This window comes from Bufo bufo, chromosome 7 (genome assembly GCF_905171765.1).
Source record: "Bufo bufo chromosome 7, aBufBuf1.1, whole genome shotgun sequence".
Lineage (NCBI taxonomy): Eukaryota > Metazoa > Chordata > Amphibia > Anura > Bufonidae > Bufo > Bufo bufo.
The window spans coordinates 156,503,469-156,525,927 of NC_053395.1; positions in this window are offsets into that span (position 1 = coordinate 156,503,469).

The following is a 22,459-nucleotide window of genomic DNA, read 5'->3' on the forward strand; positions in this document are numbered from 1 at the left end:
TATTATATAAAAGTCAGTTTTTTTATATAACTACTGAACCAAACTGAGTAATAGCCCTATATATTGAGAAATCGCAGCATAAGGATTTTAAGGAGACAAAAAAATATAATGAGTTTAGTGGAGTGACAGAAGCCCTTTAAATTCAAGGGAATTGAACATGTCGGGAGGCCACAACAGGGAGAGGGGCGTGACTGCGACAAACGCATGCTACGAGGGAATGTTGGTGGATTTTTAAACTGAATACCCCTAGCCCCTCAAGGGCTTAACGAACAACTTCATTTTGGATGTTTCATATAGAGTACCTAATACATGGATCATCTGGTTTGGCCTGGCTCTGTTCAGTTCCCCTCCTCCTCCCCCCTTCCCTCCCGTTCATTACCTTTTTTTATATCTTTTTCATGTTCATCTTGTTTTTCATTTGTTTGCTGTTCTGACTTAACCCTTTGTCCCCTTGAGTTCGCTGTTAAGATCCTTAAATTTTTCATTTTTTATTTATCCTATAGCTGTGGTTTTTTGAACCTGCCCATTATGTACTCATAAATGCCTTACATAGAAGTAGTACCGTTTCACCGGTCTACCTCTACTTTCACTTGGTCTACTTTCAAATGGTAGCTGGGAGGTGGCTGTGGTGGGTCCCTTTGTGGACACGTAACACAATGAACCCCCCATCCCTGCTCGTGCGCCAAAACGGCACTTAATGCTGGACTGTCTTTTGATTTCCTGGGGATCGGTGGTGCGCATGCGCGTACGGCTGGCACCACGTGATGACGCAACGTGCGCGCCTCTGGCTCGGCCCCTCAACATTTAAACACACGCGGCAAGCCATTCGCTTAGTCAGTCTTCTTACCAACGCGAGGACACTTCAATTTGCAGTGTCCCTGCATTCAGGAGTCTAGCCATACGCTCGTCCCCGGAATATTGCAGTAAGTGTATTCTCTTTTGTTGCTGGTACTTTTGTTTGTTGATTTCCTGCACTTTGGTTCCTGACTGGTTCCTTTTATTTCCTATGTCATTGTCAGGAACCCCCCGAGATTTTGCCATACGCATTCTTTCACACTACCCTGACAGCCTCAGCCCCGTGTCTACTGATGACTTGACATAATCTTTCAGTATGGCAGATTTCTCTGATCAAGTATTCTGAAAAATGAACAATTTTATCATCATTCACCTTATTATATGTGACGATAGTTGCTCAAATCGTAATGATTATACGGAAATTCTAACAATAACCGTTTGTAAGGATGTGGGACAAGGGACCTTAAATGTGTTACTCTGTATGTGTAAACTGTATAATTACTGCAATGTCTCACTTTGGTCAGTAGATGGCAGCAAAGGATAACATGCTAAAAGTCTACATGGAGCTGGCTATAAGAGTAATATTAATAACCTGTTTTGTTTGTAAAATTGGTAATTAGCTAATTTATGGGCTGCTTTTGACCCCTACAAGTGTGATAGCAGACTGTATATGCAGGTTTGACATTGCACTTAGCAAATGACTTATTGCATCACACTCTCTCCCTGTGAAGGGGAGGAGGGGCCTGGAGGAGCAGGAAGTGAACAGACGGAGGCTGTGCTTGGTGCTGCTTGAGACCAGAAGAGATCTTCTCTGCAGATTCTGGAAGGGAATAGATCGTCTCACAGTGGAGACTGGCGACAGCACGAAGGGGAGGTTTGCAGCGACAACCCCAGGAGTGTCGTGTCTGTAGGATCCAGTTCTGGAGTGGACCAGAAAATAAGATAAAGCACCAAGAACCTGCTCAAGGAACTGTAAGTGCGCTGTGTTGCGTCACATTGCACTACACTGGTAAAGTGGCATTTGGACAGACAATAACGCTCCAACTACAGTTGCATTGCGGTGTACGGGTACAAGCTAATGCAAATTATGATTTAAAGAGACAGACATTTACCTGTGGATTACAAATAGTATCGCGCAATTCTCAGGGTGCATCCCAACGAGGAACTCGTCCAGGAACATACAAGTGCAGCTAGGCTGCTTAATGGAGAAAACATCACATTTACTGGTTTATTGTTAGGCTGTGTTAAATTTACTGTCGGTTTATTTTCTGTGTACCAATTTGTTTTAGATATTCTCAGCTTCTTGTTCACTAAACTCAACTTCTGGGAAAGAACCGCTGTCTGTGTGGCATCGTGTACCCTCTTTACCTGTGGGCCCAGCCCTCAGTCTTCTTTTATTTGGCGCTGCGAGCAGGGTACATTGATCACCATGCAGAACTCAACCAGTTCCGAGGCGGTTCCGGCTGTGGCCCCCATCACCCCTCGCTGTGGGAGTAGCTCCGATCATGTGTTTGCCCGCAGGGGCAATATTGAATCAGCTAGTGCGGTTTGATGGCACAATATGCTGCTATAAGACTGGGCCGCACACCTTAAGAGCACCCTCAGGTTGTACAACTTGGCTCCGGATTTACAGTCAGATGTGGCGCTGAACGCCTTGGAAGGGGATGCTACGTCCAGAAGAGAAAAGGAAGACACTGGACGCTATATTCTCAATTCTCGAGTCTGTCTACAGAGAAACAACCAGTACCCTCAGCCTTAGGTCCCGTTTCTTCACTCGCTTCCAGTGTGAAGATGAGACTATTCCCCAGTTTGCCAACGCCCTCCAGAAGATCTGGTCACATGTACGGAAGAGAGAGGCCAACGGTGCTAACATTCTTGGAAATGGAGATCAAATCCTCCGGGACCAGTTCGTACTTGGATTGCGTGGCAACAGCCATTTCTCTTTTGTTTGCAGGGAACATTGCTATTTTTTTTTTTTTTCATATAGAATCATTTTATTACAGACTCCTAAAGAAAGGTGGGTCTCAAATGTGTCTGTGTGTATGAGCCCTTAAAATAATAAAAAATGAATAAATAATGCAGTCGGTCTGTTCTGTCCTATGTAAGACCACAGATAACACAGTGAATTGCAAACACTGACACTCAGCACTGTAATCTGGGACAAGCACAGCCAAGGGTCTATGCTGTCATCTCATGTTCTTCCTGAAGGCACAGGCTCAAAGGGGTTGTCTGACTTCAGAAAATGGCATTTATCACGTAGAGAAAGATAATACAGGGCACTTACTAATGTATTATGATTATCCATATTGCTTCCTTTGCTGGCTGGATTCATTTTTCGCTCACATTATACAGTTCTCGTATAGAGGGCTTATGACCACCCGGAAATCCAGTATAGGTGGCCGTGCTTGCACACTATAGGTAAACACTCTGGCCTCCCTGGGGGCATGCATGTGCAGCAGCTCCCGTCCTGGTCCACCTCATATCTGCACAATACATTAGTAAGTGCCATTTGCTGGAGTGAGACAACCCCTTTCATAAATAGCATAGTGGCATTGTGGTTCCTGTAACTCCTGCAATACAGGCACATTTTAATAATAGCAATGCCATGTTGTTAATGAATGGTTAGAGAAAATAAAATGGCTTTTATAAGCCTCAGCAGCTGCACATTACTGTGACCACAAACCCCCTAGACAGGCTTGCGTAGCCAATGATATGTACTGGTCTCACACTGAATAAATATGCTGCTGGAGCACATCTAAACCAAGCAAATCCAATACCCAGGTAGATCTAGCCCGCCATGGTAGCAACCGGGACCCTACTTAGTAGATACACCTAATACATTCGTCACTACATGCAGTGCAATATCCCTACTCCAGGGGGATCACATAATTAGGGCTCATGCACACAACCACTGTTTGGGTCCGCATCCAGCTCGGATGTGGACCTATTTACTTCAATGGGGCCGCATCCTATGCTCTGTTCCGTGGCCCCGCAAAAAAAATACATGTCCTATTCTTGTCAGTTTTGTGGACAAGAATGGGCATTTCTATAAAGGGTGGCCCGTTCCGCAAATTGCGGAACGCACAGGGGTGGCATCTGTGTTTTGCATAGCGTGGTCATGTGCATGTACCCTTAGGTAATTGTTATCTTCCATACCTGTTTTGACAGTGTGCAGATATCAGAGCATCTGGGAGTTGTAGTTCTACCACAGCTTTGTACGTCTTTATTCCATCATAAGTAACTATTTTGGGGTTGTCCATGTGCTTATTTGATCAGTATAGCGCCATTGGTTCTGCTTTTCTAACCAGAATTCTCTATGCCACCTGTATATTAACTTCATATATAAAAGGGTATAAATTATTTAGTCCATGAGAGCGAATATGAAGAGACAGCAGAGTGTACAGAATCAGCATGCAGTGTAAAGTCAGACCTGCACAATGTGACCCAGAAACTGAGCTGCAAACCTGCCGGTAAAAATAGCCACGGGCTTTTATGTGATCACATAGCCAGCTCAATTGGGCTTAAAGGGTTTCTATCATCAGAAATTTTGTTATGTAGCAGTAGCTGACTGACATTAGCGATGTGCTAATGTCAACACTACATAACAGTATATCTCCCTGCCTGCCGCCGTTCTCCTAAAAAACACACTTTTAAAATATGCTAATGAGCCTCTAGGTGCTATGAGGGTGTTGATTCAGCACCTAGAGGCTCGGTCTACTAAGCCTTTATCCCGCGCAGGTCTTCACTGAAGAAATCCCGCGCCTGCGCGGTCCACTTCTGTATTCAGCGCAGGTGCAGTGAGGAAGCCAGCACCAGGGGCGCGTCCTTCACTCACTGCGCCTGCGCCGAATTCAGAAGTGGATGGCGCAGGCGCGGGATTTCTTCACCGATCAGGAGAACTCAGACGTCCCTCAAGAGGACCTGGGCGGGCTAAATGGTCAGTAGACCGAGCCTCTAGGTGCTGAATCAACGCCCTCATAGCACCTAGAGGCTCATTAGCATATTTTAAAAGTGTGTTTTTTAGGAGAACGGCGGCAGGGACAAAAGTATAAAACACACTGTTATGTACTGCTGACATTAGCACATTGCTAGTGTCAGTCAGCTACATAACAGAATTTCTGATGATAGAAACCCTTTAAAGAGGACCTGTTTCAGTAATAACTTAACAATTCTGGAGCATTCTGTCTTATGACTCTATATTGTGCCATTCCTCTCCTACTCTAACGAGAAGTTTATGAAGTAATTTCCAATTGGGTGTTACCATTTGGAAGTGTGTCCCTGCACAATCTTTTTGTATTCATAAACTTCTAGTAGGAATAATAAAGGAACAACACAACATTGAGATGCTCCAGAGTTGTTCTTGCATGGGGAATGCTAGTAGTTAGTAAAATAGACATGTTAGGAAGTTAGGAACTTAGGAACGGTGACAGGTCCTTTTGAAATATCAAGAAAATAGCAACCAGTCATAGCATTAATGAGGCTGAGTATTTAAAGGGCTTGTCCAGCCACAGTTCGCAACACTATAAAATAATAAAACCGATCCCCTACTACACACATGCCAATGCTTTGCTGGTCGTCCATCAGTCTCTCTTCACTAGGCTCCAGTGATCTCCTTGGTGCATGCTCAAAGTCTTGAATCCGCCTCATTTGCCCAAGCGTCAGGAAGAGGAACAAGTCTGTCCCCATCCACAGCACCTTATCTGCCCAGGGCTGTAAAAGTGACATGTCCATCGATAGATCAGATCTGGTATTCATGGTTAACTCTATATCACTTATTAGTTTTGCACCTATTAAGAGGATATTTTAATTTATGTATATATATATATATATATATATATATAAAATAATGTGACGCACAGGATGAGGCCTGAGATCAAAAGAGGTGCTCTCAGTAGAGTGGATTCACTCAATCTATTCAGTAAAGTGACAATGTGAACAAAAAGTACACTGGGCACTCTCCGATATCGCGACCAATATTGAATTTATTATATATAATAATGAAAATAAGTGCTACCCTATGATGAAGGGTACTGGGCACAGTTAAAAATCACAAGAAAAGTCGAGGACATAAACAATCCTCACAATAACAGTAAAATCGATAAAATATTTGATAAAGAATTGCTAAGTAAAATCGCTAAAAAAAAAAAATGCCTATATTAGTTTTCGAACTGTATCAGCATTCAATGGCAGCATTCATAGGTGTAAAATATGTAACATTCGAATGGGAAAGATCGATAGTATTCGATCCATTCTTTAGAACATGAAGATAAAAGTCTAAATCCCATATGAATCACTTTGGAAGAACAAGGTTAGTCACTTGGAACTCAAATACAGCTTATAATAAGCTATTCGCCCAAAGATTGTCCTAGCGGCGTCCCGCTATACTGGATTCTCAGCGGCGTCCCGCTGAAACACTTAGCTGTGTGTTCCCAACACAAATAAGCCGGCATACAAAAATCGAACAGTCTTTCCATTCGATGAAACGAATGCCCATACGTTGCTCTAGACGTTGGTCTTTCGATACAATCGACCGTAGTCTTACGAGTTATACAAATTTCTTCCATCTAGACCCCCTCGCCGGCGGCTTGTTTGCACGTGGACCTCGATAGTTGTGCACGATCTTTACTTCGACAAGCTTTAAATCACCTACTGCCCAGCAGATGGTATTGGACGGGCAATCTTATATTAATATTCCATTGCACTTGGCAAGTGATCCTTTGGGGGGAGCTACATGACAGTCCGTCCAATCGGACGAGGGGGCGTGAACCACACCCCTCCTTCTGTCACTCGATACGGCGCTGGGTCCCGGGGATGGTAATGAGTAACTGTAACAGTGAGTATAATGCGGCCATAACTTGCCATTATGGGGGAGACATCATAATGGATTAAGTGACCCGATAACCAAAGGGGTGATAGTGGAAAAAGATGTTCATTTAGCGTAACTATCACAACGGGATCGCCATCTGTTGTGAAAATATGTAATATGTTATTCTCATGTGCAGAGGCGGCTCTTCCATTAGGCCACTTAGGCCGCCGCCTAAGGCCTCGCGCTGGTAGGGGCCTCGCTCTGGCTCCCACCTGCACCAGACAACGCTGCAACCACAATTTTATTGGCTTCTGGGTGGCCTGGGCCCTGCGCAGTGCTAAGTGGACTAAATAAGACTGAGCCGCCGCGACCCGGCCGCTCTGAGCCCCTCTGCATTCTGCCTCTTTAAGAGAGCAGTGGCTGCTGGGGATGAGGGCTCGGAGCGTGCCGCCGCACAGGCACGTCTTCTGACTGAACGCAACGCCAGACCCGCCCTCAGAGCGCTGCGCAGCCACAGGGGAGAAGGAGCCAGGGCCCTGCCTCACCTCAGTGTCCCTGTCTGACTGCCGCTGGCGCCCGAAGACCAAGGTGTGTGTCCTGCTTGCTGCTGTGCCCATCCCCCCCCCCCCCCCCCCCCCCCCCCTGGCTAGCTATACTGGGAACCTCTTACCTTAGGGTCTGATGATAATAACTTACTGGTGTTACTGGTGCCAGTATTGTGCCATTTTTTTTACTTAAGCCCCTGCCCTGTACTATGTGCCGCAAGCATGCAGCTGCTTAACCCTGACTGTGACATCACTGTGTATACCCTGTACTGTGATGTCACTCACTGTGCATGTTAACCCTGTACTGTGATGTCACATTGCATATTAACCCTGGCTGTACTGTATGTGACATCACTGTGCCTATTAACCCTGTACTGTGACTAACAGTACAGGGTTAACATGCACAGTGGGTGACATCACAGTACAGCCAGGGTTAATATGCAATGTGACATCACAGTAAAGGGTTAATATGCACAGTGACAACACAGTACAGGGCTTATATTTGCAGCGCATATTAACACTTAGCATTAACCCTGGCTATACTGAGATGTCACAGTGCATATTAACCCTGTACTGTGATGTCACATTGCATATTAATCCTGGCTGTACTTTATGTGACATCACTGTGATGTCACCCACTGTGCATGCATGTTAACCCTGTACTGTTAGTCACAGTACAGGGTTAGTAGGCACAGTGATGTCACATACAGTACAGCCAGGGTTAATATGCAATGTGACATCACAGTGCAGGGTTAATATGCACTGTGACATCTCAGTATAGCAAGGGTTAATGCTAAGTGTTAATATGCGCTGCAAATATAAGCCCTGTGCTGTGTTGTCACTGTGCATATTAACCCTTTACTGTGATGTCACTGCATATTAAAGGGGTACTCTGGTATAGGAAAATAAATCCCCTATCCAAAGGAGATAGGAGATAAGTGTGTGATCGGGGGGGGGGAGGGGGGGTGGCGATCGCTCGATGGGATCCCCCACGATCTCCTATATGGTACTCCGGATCTCCTTGTGCCCGGAGCGGTGGTCAACACTCCCCTCCATGTATCTATGGGAGAGCCGCAGATACAGCACTTGTGTATCGCCAAACCTTCCATAGAGATACATGGAGGGGGAGTGTTGACCACACCACCGCTCCGTGCAGTGGTTGACACATCTCATTTCTTGTGGACTGAGCCGGGGCGCCGTACGGGAGATCACGAGCATCCCAACGATCTTCGTGGGGGCCTCATGTTCGAGTTTCGCCTAAGGCCTCACAAAGTCTAGAGCCGCCTCTGCTCATGTGTGATAGTACCTGCATGAAAAGTATATTAAAGGATGTCCGTATACAAGTTAACCCTACAAATACTGGTTAGTAAACCCACTTTGGCAGCATCCATAACCAGTATAGGGGTACGTAGCACATGTAACCCTGGCACCATGATCTCAAAATACCAGTATCAAGTATAGATTGTAACACTAGAAAATAGGTGGCATATTCACCAGCAGTAAGGGATAGAGGTACATGACCGGTCACTATGTGTGGGGACCTGCCCACCAGATCAACGTGGGCGATGCGGGAGGAGGACAGTAAGGGTGTCACGGCCATGCCCATGACCGTGACTTCTTTACCGCATGCAGTTGCCTGCGGTTTTGTATGGGTGTTTAACCACGGGTGAGGGCCGCTTGTCTGTGGCCTCACTTGTGGTTGCCGCGGGCAACTAGTGTTGTATTTAGCAGCAGAGCAGCCTGAGCGTCGCTAGGCAGCTTGCTGCCCTGGCATGCGGTCTCACCTGACTTTCTTTATGTTAGGTGTGTGTGTTGTGTGCACGGTGTATTATGTGTTGTGTGCACTTCCCCTTTATGTGTCTTTCCCTTCTGTGGTACTGGAAGGGTTAACTTCCTTCCCAGTGTGTGTGTGATGTCACTGGGTGTGTCCAACCCTTGGGTGTGGCCACTTGGGCCTATATAGACCCTCTCTTTAGCAGGGCTCAGGAGGTTGTTTCAGTCTTGCTAGCTGGAGCAGCCTCCTGTCTTTTCTATCCGCCTGTGAGAGCCACCACTGTGGTCATAAGTTTAAGTTTAAGTTTAGCTAAGTCTGTGTGATGTTTGGTTTATGTTTTCCTGTATTATTCTGTGCTGCCATGTATCTGGGTTCCGGTGTGTGGATGAGTTTGTGCTGACTTCTGTTTGCTATTTGTGGACTTCAGCTTTCCTGCACACGGATCCAGTCAGCAGGGCTGTGGCAGGTGGCTGGAACTAGTGCAGCACCTGCCATATACATAGGCTTGCATTTGTTCCCCTTTTCCCAACAGCTTGGCCAGTGAGACTCCTGCTCCTCCGTGCCTAGGAGGAGTAGGTGGTCTTACCCTGATTCCTAGCGCAGGGACCGGACGGAGGGTGAGTTAGGGATCCGAGGTTCCTGCGCATGGGTCCTCCTACCTTTAAGGTCGGCCCATGCAGTTAGGAGTTAGGGTCAGGGTAGGGACGCTGTTAGGAGGTGACCTGCTCCCTATCCTGTTCTCCTGGCTGAGCAGCCATAACATCATCTTGCTCGCACGGCTGAGGATTTCCCCCATCCTCAGCCGTGACAAAGGGCTGCACTATCCTATAAAGCATGTATATGATATGAATTCATTAAGACCTTGTGGTTTCACGGTCTGAAGTCTAAACGTCCATTCTGCCTCTTTTCATAATAAGAGGTTATCAGTATCGCCTCCTCTTGTGGATCCCTTGATGTGTTCAATCCCTTGAAAGCTAATACAATTCTCTTCTCCTGCATGGTGTATTGCCACATGTTGTGCCACTGGAGTGTCGTCTGTCTTGGTGATATCGGAGAGGTGTTCCCCTATTCTCCTTCTGAATTCCCTCTTTGTTTTTCCCACATATTGTTTCAGACAGATGCAGGTCGCCACATATACCACGCCTACAGTTTTACAATTAATGAAGGATCTTATCCTGTAGTTGCGTCCTGTTACTGTGCTGGTCACTGTGTCACCTTTCTTAATCACTCTACATGCGACACAGTTCCCGCATCTGAACGTGCCACGTGGTCTTTGTGGGAGCCAGGTTTCCTTTATAGGGGTTTTGAATGCACTGTGGACCAATTTGTCTCTTAAATTGCCTCCTCTCCGATATGTGATGAGCGGGTATTCTCCCACCAGTTCTCCCACATCCGGATCAGATCTTTAAATTGACCATGAATCCTGCAAAATAGCACGTACTTCTCAATGTGCTATATCAAAGGTGCCAATAATCCTCACTTTACCATCCTCAGTCTCCCTCTTCTTGGGATATAATAAACTTTCCCTTTTACAACCAGCAGCATGCTGGTACGCTTTTTTGGGGGAGGACTGAGGGTATCCCCTTTGCGTGAACCTCCTTTGAAGATCTCCTGCCGCCATTTTAAAGTCTGCCCACTCTGAGCAGTTTCTACGGGCCCTAAGGTATTGTCCTTTCAGGATCCCGTACTTCAATGGGGTAGGGTGTCCGCTGTTCCATTGCAGAAGGGCGTTAGTGGCCGTAGATTTGCGATACATCTTGGTCACCAGCTTTCTAGAATGATCTATGTTGATTGATAAGTCCAAAAATGTAAGATTAGTATCGCTGATCTCATGCATAAAGAATAAACCCATCTCATTAACGTTTAGTCTGGAGACAAAGTGTTCAAATTCAGTGCTAGTACCTCTCCACAGGATGAACACATCATCTATGAACCTCATCCACAATAAAATAGATGAAGTCCATCTTTCCATCCTTTCACCGAAAACAATCTCCTTTTCCCACCAGCCCAGGTAGAGGTTGGCAAAAGTCAGGGCACATGGACTCCCCATTGTCACTCCACTGAGCTGGTGGTAGATGGTACGGTCAAAGGAGAAGTTCAGTTTAAGGATAAATTGTAGCAGTTCTGCCACAAATTCATTATGTGATACTAGATGTGTACCCCTTTAAAAATTGGATTGTAATCCCACAGATACGCATGCGCAGACCTTTAAAAATGCAAAAAAAAATTATACCGGATCCGTTTTTCCGGATGACACCGGAGAGAGGGATACGGTATTTCAATGCATTTATCAGATGGATCTGCATCTGGATCCGATAGTATCCCCAGTGACCTCTACAGCCACACGCCCCTTTAACAGTGAACTCCACAGTCTCCTACCCCTTAACACTGACCCCCTACAGTGCCCCGCCACTTTAAAATTGGACCTCCACAGCAGCCCATCACCTTAACTTTGACCTTCACAGCAGCCCGCCCCTTTAACAGTGGGTTTCCCAGCACCCCACTTCCTTGACAGTGACCTTCTCAGGAGCCTGCCCCCTTAACAGTGACCTCCACAGTACCCCGCTGCCTTAATAGTGACCTCCACAGCAGTTGCCCCTTTAATAGTGGCCCCTGCCCCTTAACAGTGACCTCCACAGTGTCCAACCCTTTAATAGTGACCTCCACAGTGGCTGAAAACCTGGAGTAAAACTGTGTGTATGTGGAGACTAAGGGCCTGTGAGCTTCTGTTGGCTGATAAGGGACATGTGGGATATGAAGAGAAAGACTTGCAGGATTGTATTGGCTAATGCAGGTCATTTTTGGGGAATATCTCAGGAACGGTACGTCCTAGAGAGCTGAGACCCCCCACAAGATTTCTTTCCAGGTAGCAAGGGATGTGTATACCAAGTTTCGTTGAAATCGATGCTTGCGTTTTTGAGTGATCGCGGAACATACATACACACATATATACGTCCTTCTTTATATATATAGAAGATATAGATCTCTAGACCAATACAAATGGTATCATCCCAAACCTAGTTAATAACATAAAAAAAAAACTAAAATAAATTTAATCTCCTACGTGATATGTACATATATATATATACTTTGGAATACTTATATTTACTATGGTTCTGATTGCATTACAGTTTACCTCGATAGGGACACTATTCCACCTCTATACATGCCAGGTAATTGATTTTTATTTGGAGTGCGCGGTCTCCGGGGTTGGGACAGGGCTGTGCTCGTAACTGCAGCACTACCCTGTCCTATGTGTTCACTCGGAGGTCTTACTCGTTACTTTCAGAATCCATTCTTAATAACTTCCGACTATATACCTGTGCCCTGTGGATGAGATACTTTATTTTATTTTGTTACTTTTTTTATACATTTATTTTTTATTTATGACGTATCTGACATGCGCAGTGTGTAGCTACACACGCCAAGTTGCCATGTTGAAATACTTCCTTTCAAGCGGTATATAGGTTAACTATCCACGTACACCGTAAGTCACCTCCCCTTACACTATGGATACCAATCACCTTGATTATCTATTTGTGGATTTGATATAGCTATATAACACTTCATGGGAATGCACTTAGCACTTTTTATCAATGTTATGATGGGGATTATGAGTACACGATTTGTTGCAAATTATGTATTGTAATTTTGTATATTTTCATTAATTGTCTATTTTATATGCAAATGATCATCTACCTTTAAATATGTGTCACTGACTGATATGCACTTGCTTGAGAACAGTCCCATTAAGAGCACTGAAACGTCGCTGTTTGGGTGAATAAAGGACAACACAGATTTCACTGATTGGATGGATGTGTGGTTCTTCATTTTTTCATTAAAAAATATGATATATATATATATATATATATATATATATATATGTGCGCACATATTAGGACATTACTTAATTTATTTTAGTTATTTTTTTTATACGTTATTAACTAGGTTTGGGATGATACCATTTGTATTGGTCTAGAGATAAGTGGATCATATCCATCTATCTGTTAATAAAAATATATCTTTAACAAGTATCCATAGAGTGTAGTTCATTTATTACATTGGATTAACCTGAGCAGGGGGTTGCGTTGACATGTCTAACAAGTGCCGCCTTGAAGATCAATAGAATCATTGCGGTTGCTAGGTTGTGTCCATCTGTTAGTGAGCAGATTCTTCCTGAGATCACATGACCAATGATTTCCTGATTAGACGGGTAATGTATGGGGCCTTTGTCTACATGAAGTGGCCACACTCCAGGCTCCAGAATCAGATGTTTAACATCATGAAACCTCAGGTTCCTGCACATTTTGCTGATGTTTGAAAAATCTATTTTTTTACTGACCCAAAAACCAGTTCTGCATTGGGTCAATGCTTAAAAACTCTATGGCCCCTTATTGTGTTACTAGACGAGGGGTCAGCAATCCCCGGCACCACAACTCCCACCATGCTGCATTCACTTTTATGGGAGTTTTGAGGACAGCCAAGCAAGTGTGCATGCTGGGAGTTGTAGTTTCACAACAGCCTGAGGACCAGAGGTTGCCTACTCCTTACTTTACTTTTTAATGTCTGATTGTGGGAGCTGCATAAAAGTTGCAAAGTAATACGCTATTACCTAGCCCTGGTCCTTGTCGGTGTAGGTATGGTGTTCTGGAAGATAAGCAAAGTGGAGAACAGTGGTGCATCAAAAGGGGCATAGATGCCCGTGATGAGGACATAGTCCTACCACTTTACAAATCACTAGTCAGACCACACATGGAGTACTGTGTGCAGTTCTGGGCTCCTGTGAACAAGGCAGACATAGCAGAGCTGGAGAGGGTACAGAGGAGGGCAACTAAAGTAATAACTGGAATGGGGCAACTACAGTACCCTGAAAGATTATCAACATTAGGGTTATTCACTTTAAAAAAAAAAGACGACTGAGGGGAGATCTAATTACTGTGTATAAATATAGCATGGGTCAGTACAGAGATCTCTCCCATCATCTATTTATCCCCAGGACTGTGACTGTGACGAGAGGACATCCTCTACGTCTGGAGGAAAGAAGGTTTGTACACAAACATAGAAGAGGATTCTTTACGGTAAGAGCAGTGAGACTTTGGTCTATGGAGGTGATGGTGAGTATAAGAAAAGAGTTCAAGAGGGGCCTGGATGTATTTCTGGAGTGTAATAATATTACAGGCTATAGTGACTAGAGAGGGGTCGTTGATCCAGGGAGTTATTCTGATTGCCTGATTGGAGTCAGGAAGGAATTTTTTCCCCTTAAATGAGGAAAATTGGCTTCTACCTCACAGGGTTTTTTGCCTTCCTCTGGATCAACTTGAAGGATAACAGGCTGAACTAAATGGACCTTCAGCCTTACAAACTATGGGGGTCATTTATTAAGACCAGCATTTTAGATGCCGGTCTTAATAACCCCTATAGCTGGTGGTGGATCTGCCAAAGTTATGAAGAGGCGCCGACAACTTCAGCACATCCACCAACAGTCTAAATGCAAGACAGCTTCCTTGCTGGCTTAAATTTAGACCATTTTCTACCTGTAAAACAGGCATAGAAAATGATAAATGAGACAGACTTACCAACCCCTCCCCTTCCCTGCCCACGCCAAGTCCCCTTTTTTAGACCTGCGTCAATAAAAACGCCAAACATAGGCAAATTTCTGTTAGTAAATGACCCCCTATGTTCCTAAGTTACTATGTAGAGCAAGGCATGCCTACAAATTTCTTGAGACTTTTTTTATCACCTAGTTTTCTAAGATCCCTGAGGAATTTCTAAGCCATGCATCTCCCTCACTGTTCCTTAAAGGGAGTCTGACAGCAGTTTTGACCATCCAAAACTGCTGATAGCTCTTGGTAGGGGCTGGGGAGAGTCGTACAAACATACCTTTTGTCAAATGCCTATTATCTGAAATAGTGTAAATACTTTGGAGCTTGACCGCGATGTCTCTACATTGACCTCAGCCCATACCACAAATTCCACAAAAAGGTATGTTTGTCCTTCTCGCCTCAGCCCCTACCTAGCAAAACTGCTGACACACTCCCTTTAATTAGCACAATTTCCCATTCGGGACTTACATAGTATCCTTTTCAGAAACATCTTGCCTATTTTTCCCGCCCACACCCAATCCCCATGTTAAATTGGTGGCTTTCTTTTAAAAAAAGGTTAAAAAAAAGGTATATAAGAACCCTTGTTAGCCATTGCAATGATCCCACCTGAAGAAGGGCACAGAGGATCCACAAAATGTCTAATGAATACAGTACCAGTAGCTCCATAACTAATCCTGCATTGTGATACCCTCTCCCCATCCCTTCTGACTGATGCGTTTCCCCGGGCACCGTCCCCTTCCACCGTTAATGCAGGAGACTTCATCCTTCCAACAAACAGCTTCCACAGCCACAAGCTGGGACAATGACCACTCCTGGGAGCACCGAGCACCAAGAGGACACACCCTTCACCTAGAGGAAAAGACACCAACTGCAAGGAAACATCTACATACAAAGCATAAGACCATTACAAAGGGTAATACAGCAGTGAGTGCTCTGCTCTGTATATACACATGACCTATAGACATCATATTTATTTACAAGCAGCTCTATACACATTTACAGTAATATATATATATACTAGCACGGGTATATTTCATTTAATGTTTGTATGTGTCGTTAAAAGATATCTACAGTATCCCCCATAACAGTGACCTCTACAGCACCCCGCCCCCTTAACAGTGAACTCCACAGCCCCCACCCCTTAACATTGACCCCCCCACAGTGCCCCGCCTGCTTAAAATGGGACATCCACAGCAGCCCATCCCCTTAATTTTGACCTTCACAGCAGCCCGCCCCTTTAACAGTGAGTTTCACAGCACCCCACTCCCTTGACAGTGACCTTCTCATGGGCCCGCCGCCTTAACAGTGACCTCTACAGCACCCTGCCCCTTAACACTGACTTCCATAGGGGACAGTCCCATCTGTGACCTCCACTGTTCCCTGCCCCCTTAATAGAGACCTCCACAGCACCCGTCCCTTTAACAGTGACTGCCACAGTACCCCGTTCCTTTAAAGAGGACCTTTCATGGGTCCATACATTATAAAATAAGTAGGGGGTTGTGTAGGGCATAGTGCAGGCATGTAAGATCACTTACTAGCGTATATGTCTGGCGCTTCATTCCTCCGCTGTGCTCCTCTTTTAGATATCCCGCCTGGTATGGAAATAAATATCATCGGTACAGGGAGGAGGAGACTGCCCTGTTTCTCAATGGCGTCACAGCCAGGGAGAGAAAAAAAGCTCACTTTCTCCCTGACTGTGACGCTCTCCGCTGTGATTGGCGCGCTATAAAAATGAGTTTCTGTCTGTCTGTTCTTTATGCGCTACTGGACCGATCTTCACCAAATTTGGCACACAGGTACATCAGGTGTCAGCTCTCTAGGACGTACCGTTCCTGAGATATTCCCAAAAACTGACCTGCATTAGCCAATACAAGCCTGCAAGTCTTTCACTCATATCCCAGCTGCCATGCACACGATCACATGTCCCTTATCAGCCAATAGAAGCTCGCAGGCCCTTAGTCTCCACATACACACAGTTTTCCTCCAGGTTTCCATAACAACCCAGCCATTTTTCTTCACTGCTGTAGGTCAGCTTTAGCCTAGGGCTACATGACGACAATAGGTCGCATGACACATATAGGGCACAACTACACTGCTACATGCATCCATCTTGGATGGATTTTTTGCGACTGTTTTGTCGCAGTCACAGCATGTTGCAGCGCGACACCATAGCCTATCATTATAAAAATTGTTGCGCGACATTGGTGCGACAAAATGTCGCGTTAAAACATATCATCCTAGCCTTAAAGGGGCAGCTGCTGTGGAGATCACTGTTAAGGGAGCAGGGGCCACTATTAAAGGAGCAGCTGCTGTGGAGATCACTGTTAAGGGGGCAGGCCGCTGTGGAGGTCACTGTTAAAGGGGCGGGCACTGTGGAGGTCACTGTTGAGAGGGCAGGGGCCACCATTAAAGGGGCAGCTGCTGTGGAGGTCACTGTTAAGTCAGCAGGGTACTGTGAGGTCACTGTAAAGGGAGCGGGGGTATTGTGGAGGTCAATGTTAAGGGAACAGGGTACTGTGGCAGTCACTGTTAAAGGGATGGGTGCTGTGGAGGTCAATGTTAAGGGAACAGGTGTAATGACCGACGACACGCACAGGGAGGAAAACAGGGAAAGCCCTGCCCAAGGGAGAGGGAAAGGTGGTGACCCCTAACTCACCTTGCGGCTGGCACCTGACTGCCCTGACGTCCCTAGACGGGTTCCTCACCCGTGCGGCGATCGCGTGCCTAAACCCTGGCTTTCCCTAATATGAGCCCTGGATAGTGAACAGGCCGGTGGGATCGCTAGTCCACACCACTATCACTAAGAGGGAAACACCAGGGAGAGGACAGACAAAACATACAAACACATACACCCAGGTGGGCGACCACAATAAACCAAAAAGGTCCAACAGGGATCTGGAGGGTAGCGTACTGGACCAACTACCAGCGAACGCAGCAACAGCTCCAGAAGGTCAGAATAGATGTCCAGGCAGGAAGCTCTATCTCTGGCAACCAGAGAAGTGTGAGAGAGAAATATAAGGAGGTCTGGGAGTGTTGGACAAGGAACAGCTGAGGAGAAGGAGCTACGGATCCCTGAGTGAGCCAAAAGGGTTTGCTAAGCAAACCCAGAAAGCTACCATAAGGAAAACAGCCCTATCTTAAATAGAGCGTGCAGCCAACCGCTGCGACTTCCTGACCCCGGGTATAACGGAGTCAGGCGTGGTCCTCGACACCCTCGTGACAGTACCCCCCTCTCTACGAGGGGCCTCCGGACACTCAGGACCAGGTCTCCCAGGATGAGAGGCATGAAAAACCCGAACTAACCGGTCGGCGTTTACCTCAGACGCAGGAACCCACATTCTTTCCTCGGGACCGTAACCTCTCCAATGCACCAGATATTGAAGAGAGCGGCGGACCCGACGAGAATTAACAATTTTGGATATCTGAAATTCTAGGTTACCATCCACGACAACAGGAGGGGGTGTCAGCGGTGATGGTTCTAGAGGTGGAACATATTTTTTGAGTAACGACTTATGAAAAACATTATGAATTTTAAAAGTCTGAGGTAACTCCAGGCGAAAAGCCACGGGGTTGATGATGGCTACAATTTTGTAAGGGCCAATAAACCTAGGACCCAGTTTCCAAGAGGGAACCTTCAATTTAATATTCCTAGTAGACAACCACACATAGTCATTCACTCCTAGGTCCGGACCTGGCGACCGTCTCTTATCAGCCATGCATTTGTATTTACCTCCCATATTTTTCAAGTTAGCTTGCACCTTCTGCCATACCGATGAAAGAGATGACGAAAACCGTTCCTCTTCGGGAACCCCAGAAGACCCCCCCTCTTTACAGAATTGGGGATGAAAACCATATGCACCAAGAAATGGTGACTTGCCAGTGGATTCCTGACGACGATTATTTATGGCAAACTCAGCTAACGGTAAATATGATGACCACAACTCTTGGTTTTCAGACACAAAACATCTTAGATATGTCTCAAGGTTTTGGTTGGTACGCTCAGTCTGTCCATTCGACTGAGGATGGAAAGCAGAGGAAAAGGACAAGTGTACCCCCAAACGAGAACAAAAAGCTTTCCAAAATTTAGAAATAAACTGGGTACCCCGATCCGAAACAACATCGGAGGGGACCCCGTGAAGCTTCACGATTTCACTGACGAATACCTGAGCAAGAGTCTTAGCATTAGGTAGTGCGGGTAACGCAATGAAGTGTACCATTTTGCTAAACCTGTCCACTACTACCAAAATAACTGTTTTACCCGCAGACAAAGGTAAGTCAGTGATAAAATCCATTGACAGATGTGTCCACGGTCTATTGGGAATGACAAGTGGTAATAGAGACCCTGCAGGACGTGTATGTGAAACTTTTGCGCGCGCACAGGTAGAACAAGAAGACACAAAATCCAATACATCCTGACGCAACCTTGGCCACCAAAAACGACGAGACAATAGTTCCAAGGTTGCTTTACTACCCGGGTGCCCAGCAAGTGCCGAATTATGATGTTCCTTTAATAATTCGAAACGTAAGTTCAACGGTACAAACAATTTCTCTGAGGGGCAAGAGACCGGGGCGTCCCCCTGGGCCTCTAACACCTTCCCCTCCAAAACAGAGTGTACCGCAGAAACAACCACTCCTCTTTGAAGAATGGGTACCGGATCACTCACATTACCCCCTCCAGGGAAACAACGAGATAGTGCATCAGCCTTGGTGTTCTTTGCCCCAGGACGTAGGTAATCACAAAGTTAAACCTGGTAAAAAATAGCGACCACTTAGCCTGTCTAGGGGTGAGACGCTTAGCTGATTCGAGGTACAGAAGATTTTTGTGGTCCGTAATTACAGTGACGGGGTGGACTGCCCCCTCTAAGAAATGACGCCACTCCTCAAACGCAAGTTTAATAGCTAATAGTTCCCTATTGCCAATATCGTAGTTCTTTTCTGCTGCAGATAGTTTTTTAGAAAAGAAAGCACAAGGACGCCATTTGCCAGGAGACGGACCCTGAGACAGCACCGCCCCCACTCCCACCTCTGACGCATCGACTTCAACAATAAAAGGCTGAGAGACATCAGGTTGGACCAGTACAGGTGCTGAGGTAAACCTCTCTTTTAGAGAGTAAAAAGCAACTTTAGCGGCGTCAGACCATTTAGAAAAATCAGTCCCTTTCCTAGTCATGTCAGTAAGCGGTTTTACAATAAGTGAATAATTTTTAATGAATTTCCTATAGAAATTCGCGAAGCCCAAGAACCGTTGTAGTGCTTTGAGGTTCTCAGGAAGATCCCAATCTAAAATTGCCTGGACCTTCCTAGGATCCATACAGAAACCTGACGCAGATAAAAAATAACCCAGGAATTGTATCTCCTAAACGGCGAAGACACATTTTTTCAATTTTAGCATATAATTCATTCGTCCGTAGGACCTGCAGTACTTGTCTAACATGCACCTCATGTGTTTTCAGATCAGACGAATAAATTAAAATATCATCTAGGTATATTACCACAAACCTGCCGATTAGATGACTAAAAATGTCATTAACGAAATGTTGAAAGAAGGCAGGAGCATTGGTCAGACCGAAAGGCATAACTAGATTTTCATAATGCCCCTCAGGGGTGTTAAACGCTGTTTTCCACTCATCCCCCTCCTTAATACGAATCAGATTGTAGGCACCCCTAAGATCAAGTTTGGAGAACCACCTAGCACCCGCAATCTGATTAAACAGGTCAGGAATGAGAGGAAGAGGGTATGGGTCTCGGATGGTTATAGAAACATAGAAACATAGAATGTGTCGGCAGATAAGAACCATTTGGCCCATCTAGTCTGCCCAATATACTAAATACTATGGATAGCCCCCGGCCCTATCTTATATGAAGGATGGCCTTATGCCTATCCCATGCATGCTTAAACCCCTTCACTGTATTTGCAGCTACCACTTCTGCAGGAAGGCTATTCCATGCATCCACTACTCTCTCAGTAAAGTAATACTTCCTTATATTACTTTTAAACCTTTGCCCCTCTAATTTAAAACTGTGTCCTCTTGTGGTAGTTTTTCTTCTTTTAAATATGCTCTCTTCCTTTACCGAGTTGATTCCCTTTATGTATTTAAAAGTTTCTATCATATCCCCTCTGTCTCTTCTTTCTTCCAAGCTATACATATTAAGGTCCTTTAACCTTTCCTGGTAAGTTTTATCCTGCAATCCATGTACTAGTTTAGTAGCTCTTCTCTGAACTCTCTCTAGAGTATCTATATCCTTCTGGAGATATGGCCTCCAGTACTGCGCACAATACTCCAAGTGAGGTCTCACCAGTGTTCTGTACAGCGGCATAAGCACTTCACTCTTTCTACTGCTTATACCTCTCCCTATACATCCAAGCATTCTGCTGGCATTTCGTGCTGCTCTATTACATTGTCTTCCCACCTTTAAGTCTTCTGAAATAATTACTCCTAAATCCCTTTCCTCAGATACTGAGGTCAGGACTGTGTCAAATATTGTGTCAGGACTGTGTCAAATATTCTATATTCTGCTATATTTGACTGTGTCAAATATTCTATATTCTGCTATATTCGCGAAAATCTAAGCAAGGACGCAGGCCCCCATCTTTCTTTTTAACAAAGAAAAACCCTGCAGCCACGGGTGAAGAAGAGGGTCTGATGTGTCCCTTAGCCAAGCTCTCGGAGATATAATCTTTCATGGCTTGTCTCTCTGGACCCGAAAGATTATATAACCTGGTCTTGGGTAATTTTGCCCCGGGAATAAGGTTAACCGGGCAATCATAAGGACGATGAGGTGGTAACTTCTGACAACCCTTTTCAGAAAAAACATCCTCAAAGTCCGAAATAAATGTAGGTAGGGTAGTTATGGAGGCGACTAAGCAATTGCTATTTAAGCAATTTTCTCTGCACTGCTCACTCCACTCCAATATCTCCCTGGCCTGCCAATCCACCACTGGATTGTGCGCTACCAACCAGGGAAGACCCAGCACTACCGGAGTGGGAAGCCCCTCCAGAACATAACCTGAAAGCATCTCGTTATGGTGGTCCCCTACCCGAAGGTGTAAATTATGAACCATGTGCGTGAGGTTTCTCTGAGACAGGGGAGCAGAATCAATAGCGAATATGGGAATGGGTCTCTGTAAAGTACAGAGAGACAAACCCAAAGTGCGGGCAAAATGGGCATCTATCAAATTTACCCCTGCTCCACTGTCTAGAAAGAAAGAAATAGTCTCCATCTTATCACCAAAAATAATAACCGCTGGCAACACAAATTGCGATGTACGTATGGAGGAAACGTATACCCCCCGGCTGACATCCTCCACACAGCCTGGGGTTAGTAGTTTTTCCGACGGTCTTTTGTTTCTGAGGAAAGAAGGACAGACATTAATGAAATGACCCCTCTCCCCACAAAAAAAAAAAACCCCACGCCTACGGCGAGCCTCAGGAGGACGGACCTGACGAGTAGTTCCTCCTAGCTGCATAGGCTCGTCTAAGTCCGTACAGACTAACTGCTGCTTGGGAGGGGTTACCAATTGCTCCGGTTTTTTCAACCTGACCCTAAGGCGTCTATCTATTCGGATAGAAAGGGACATAACCGCATCAAGGGAAAAGGGGGTCTCATATAATGCAAGCGCATCCTTAACCCTTTCGGATAACCCAGAGCAGAACTGACTCCTGAGAGCCGGGTCGTTCCATTGGGTATCCGTAGCCCACCTACGGAATTCAGAGCAATACTACTCTACCGGCCGCTCTCCTTGTAAGAGTCTCCGTAATCTTGATTCAGCCAGGGCGACTCGGTCAGGGTCATCATATATGAGACCCAAGGCCCCAAAAAACTCATCCACTGACCGAAGAGCCTGGGAATCAGTAGGTAAAGAGAACGCCCAGGACTGCGGATCCCCCTGCAGCAGGGAAATAACAACCCCCACCCGCTGATCTTCATTACCAGA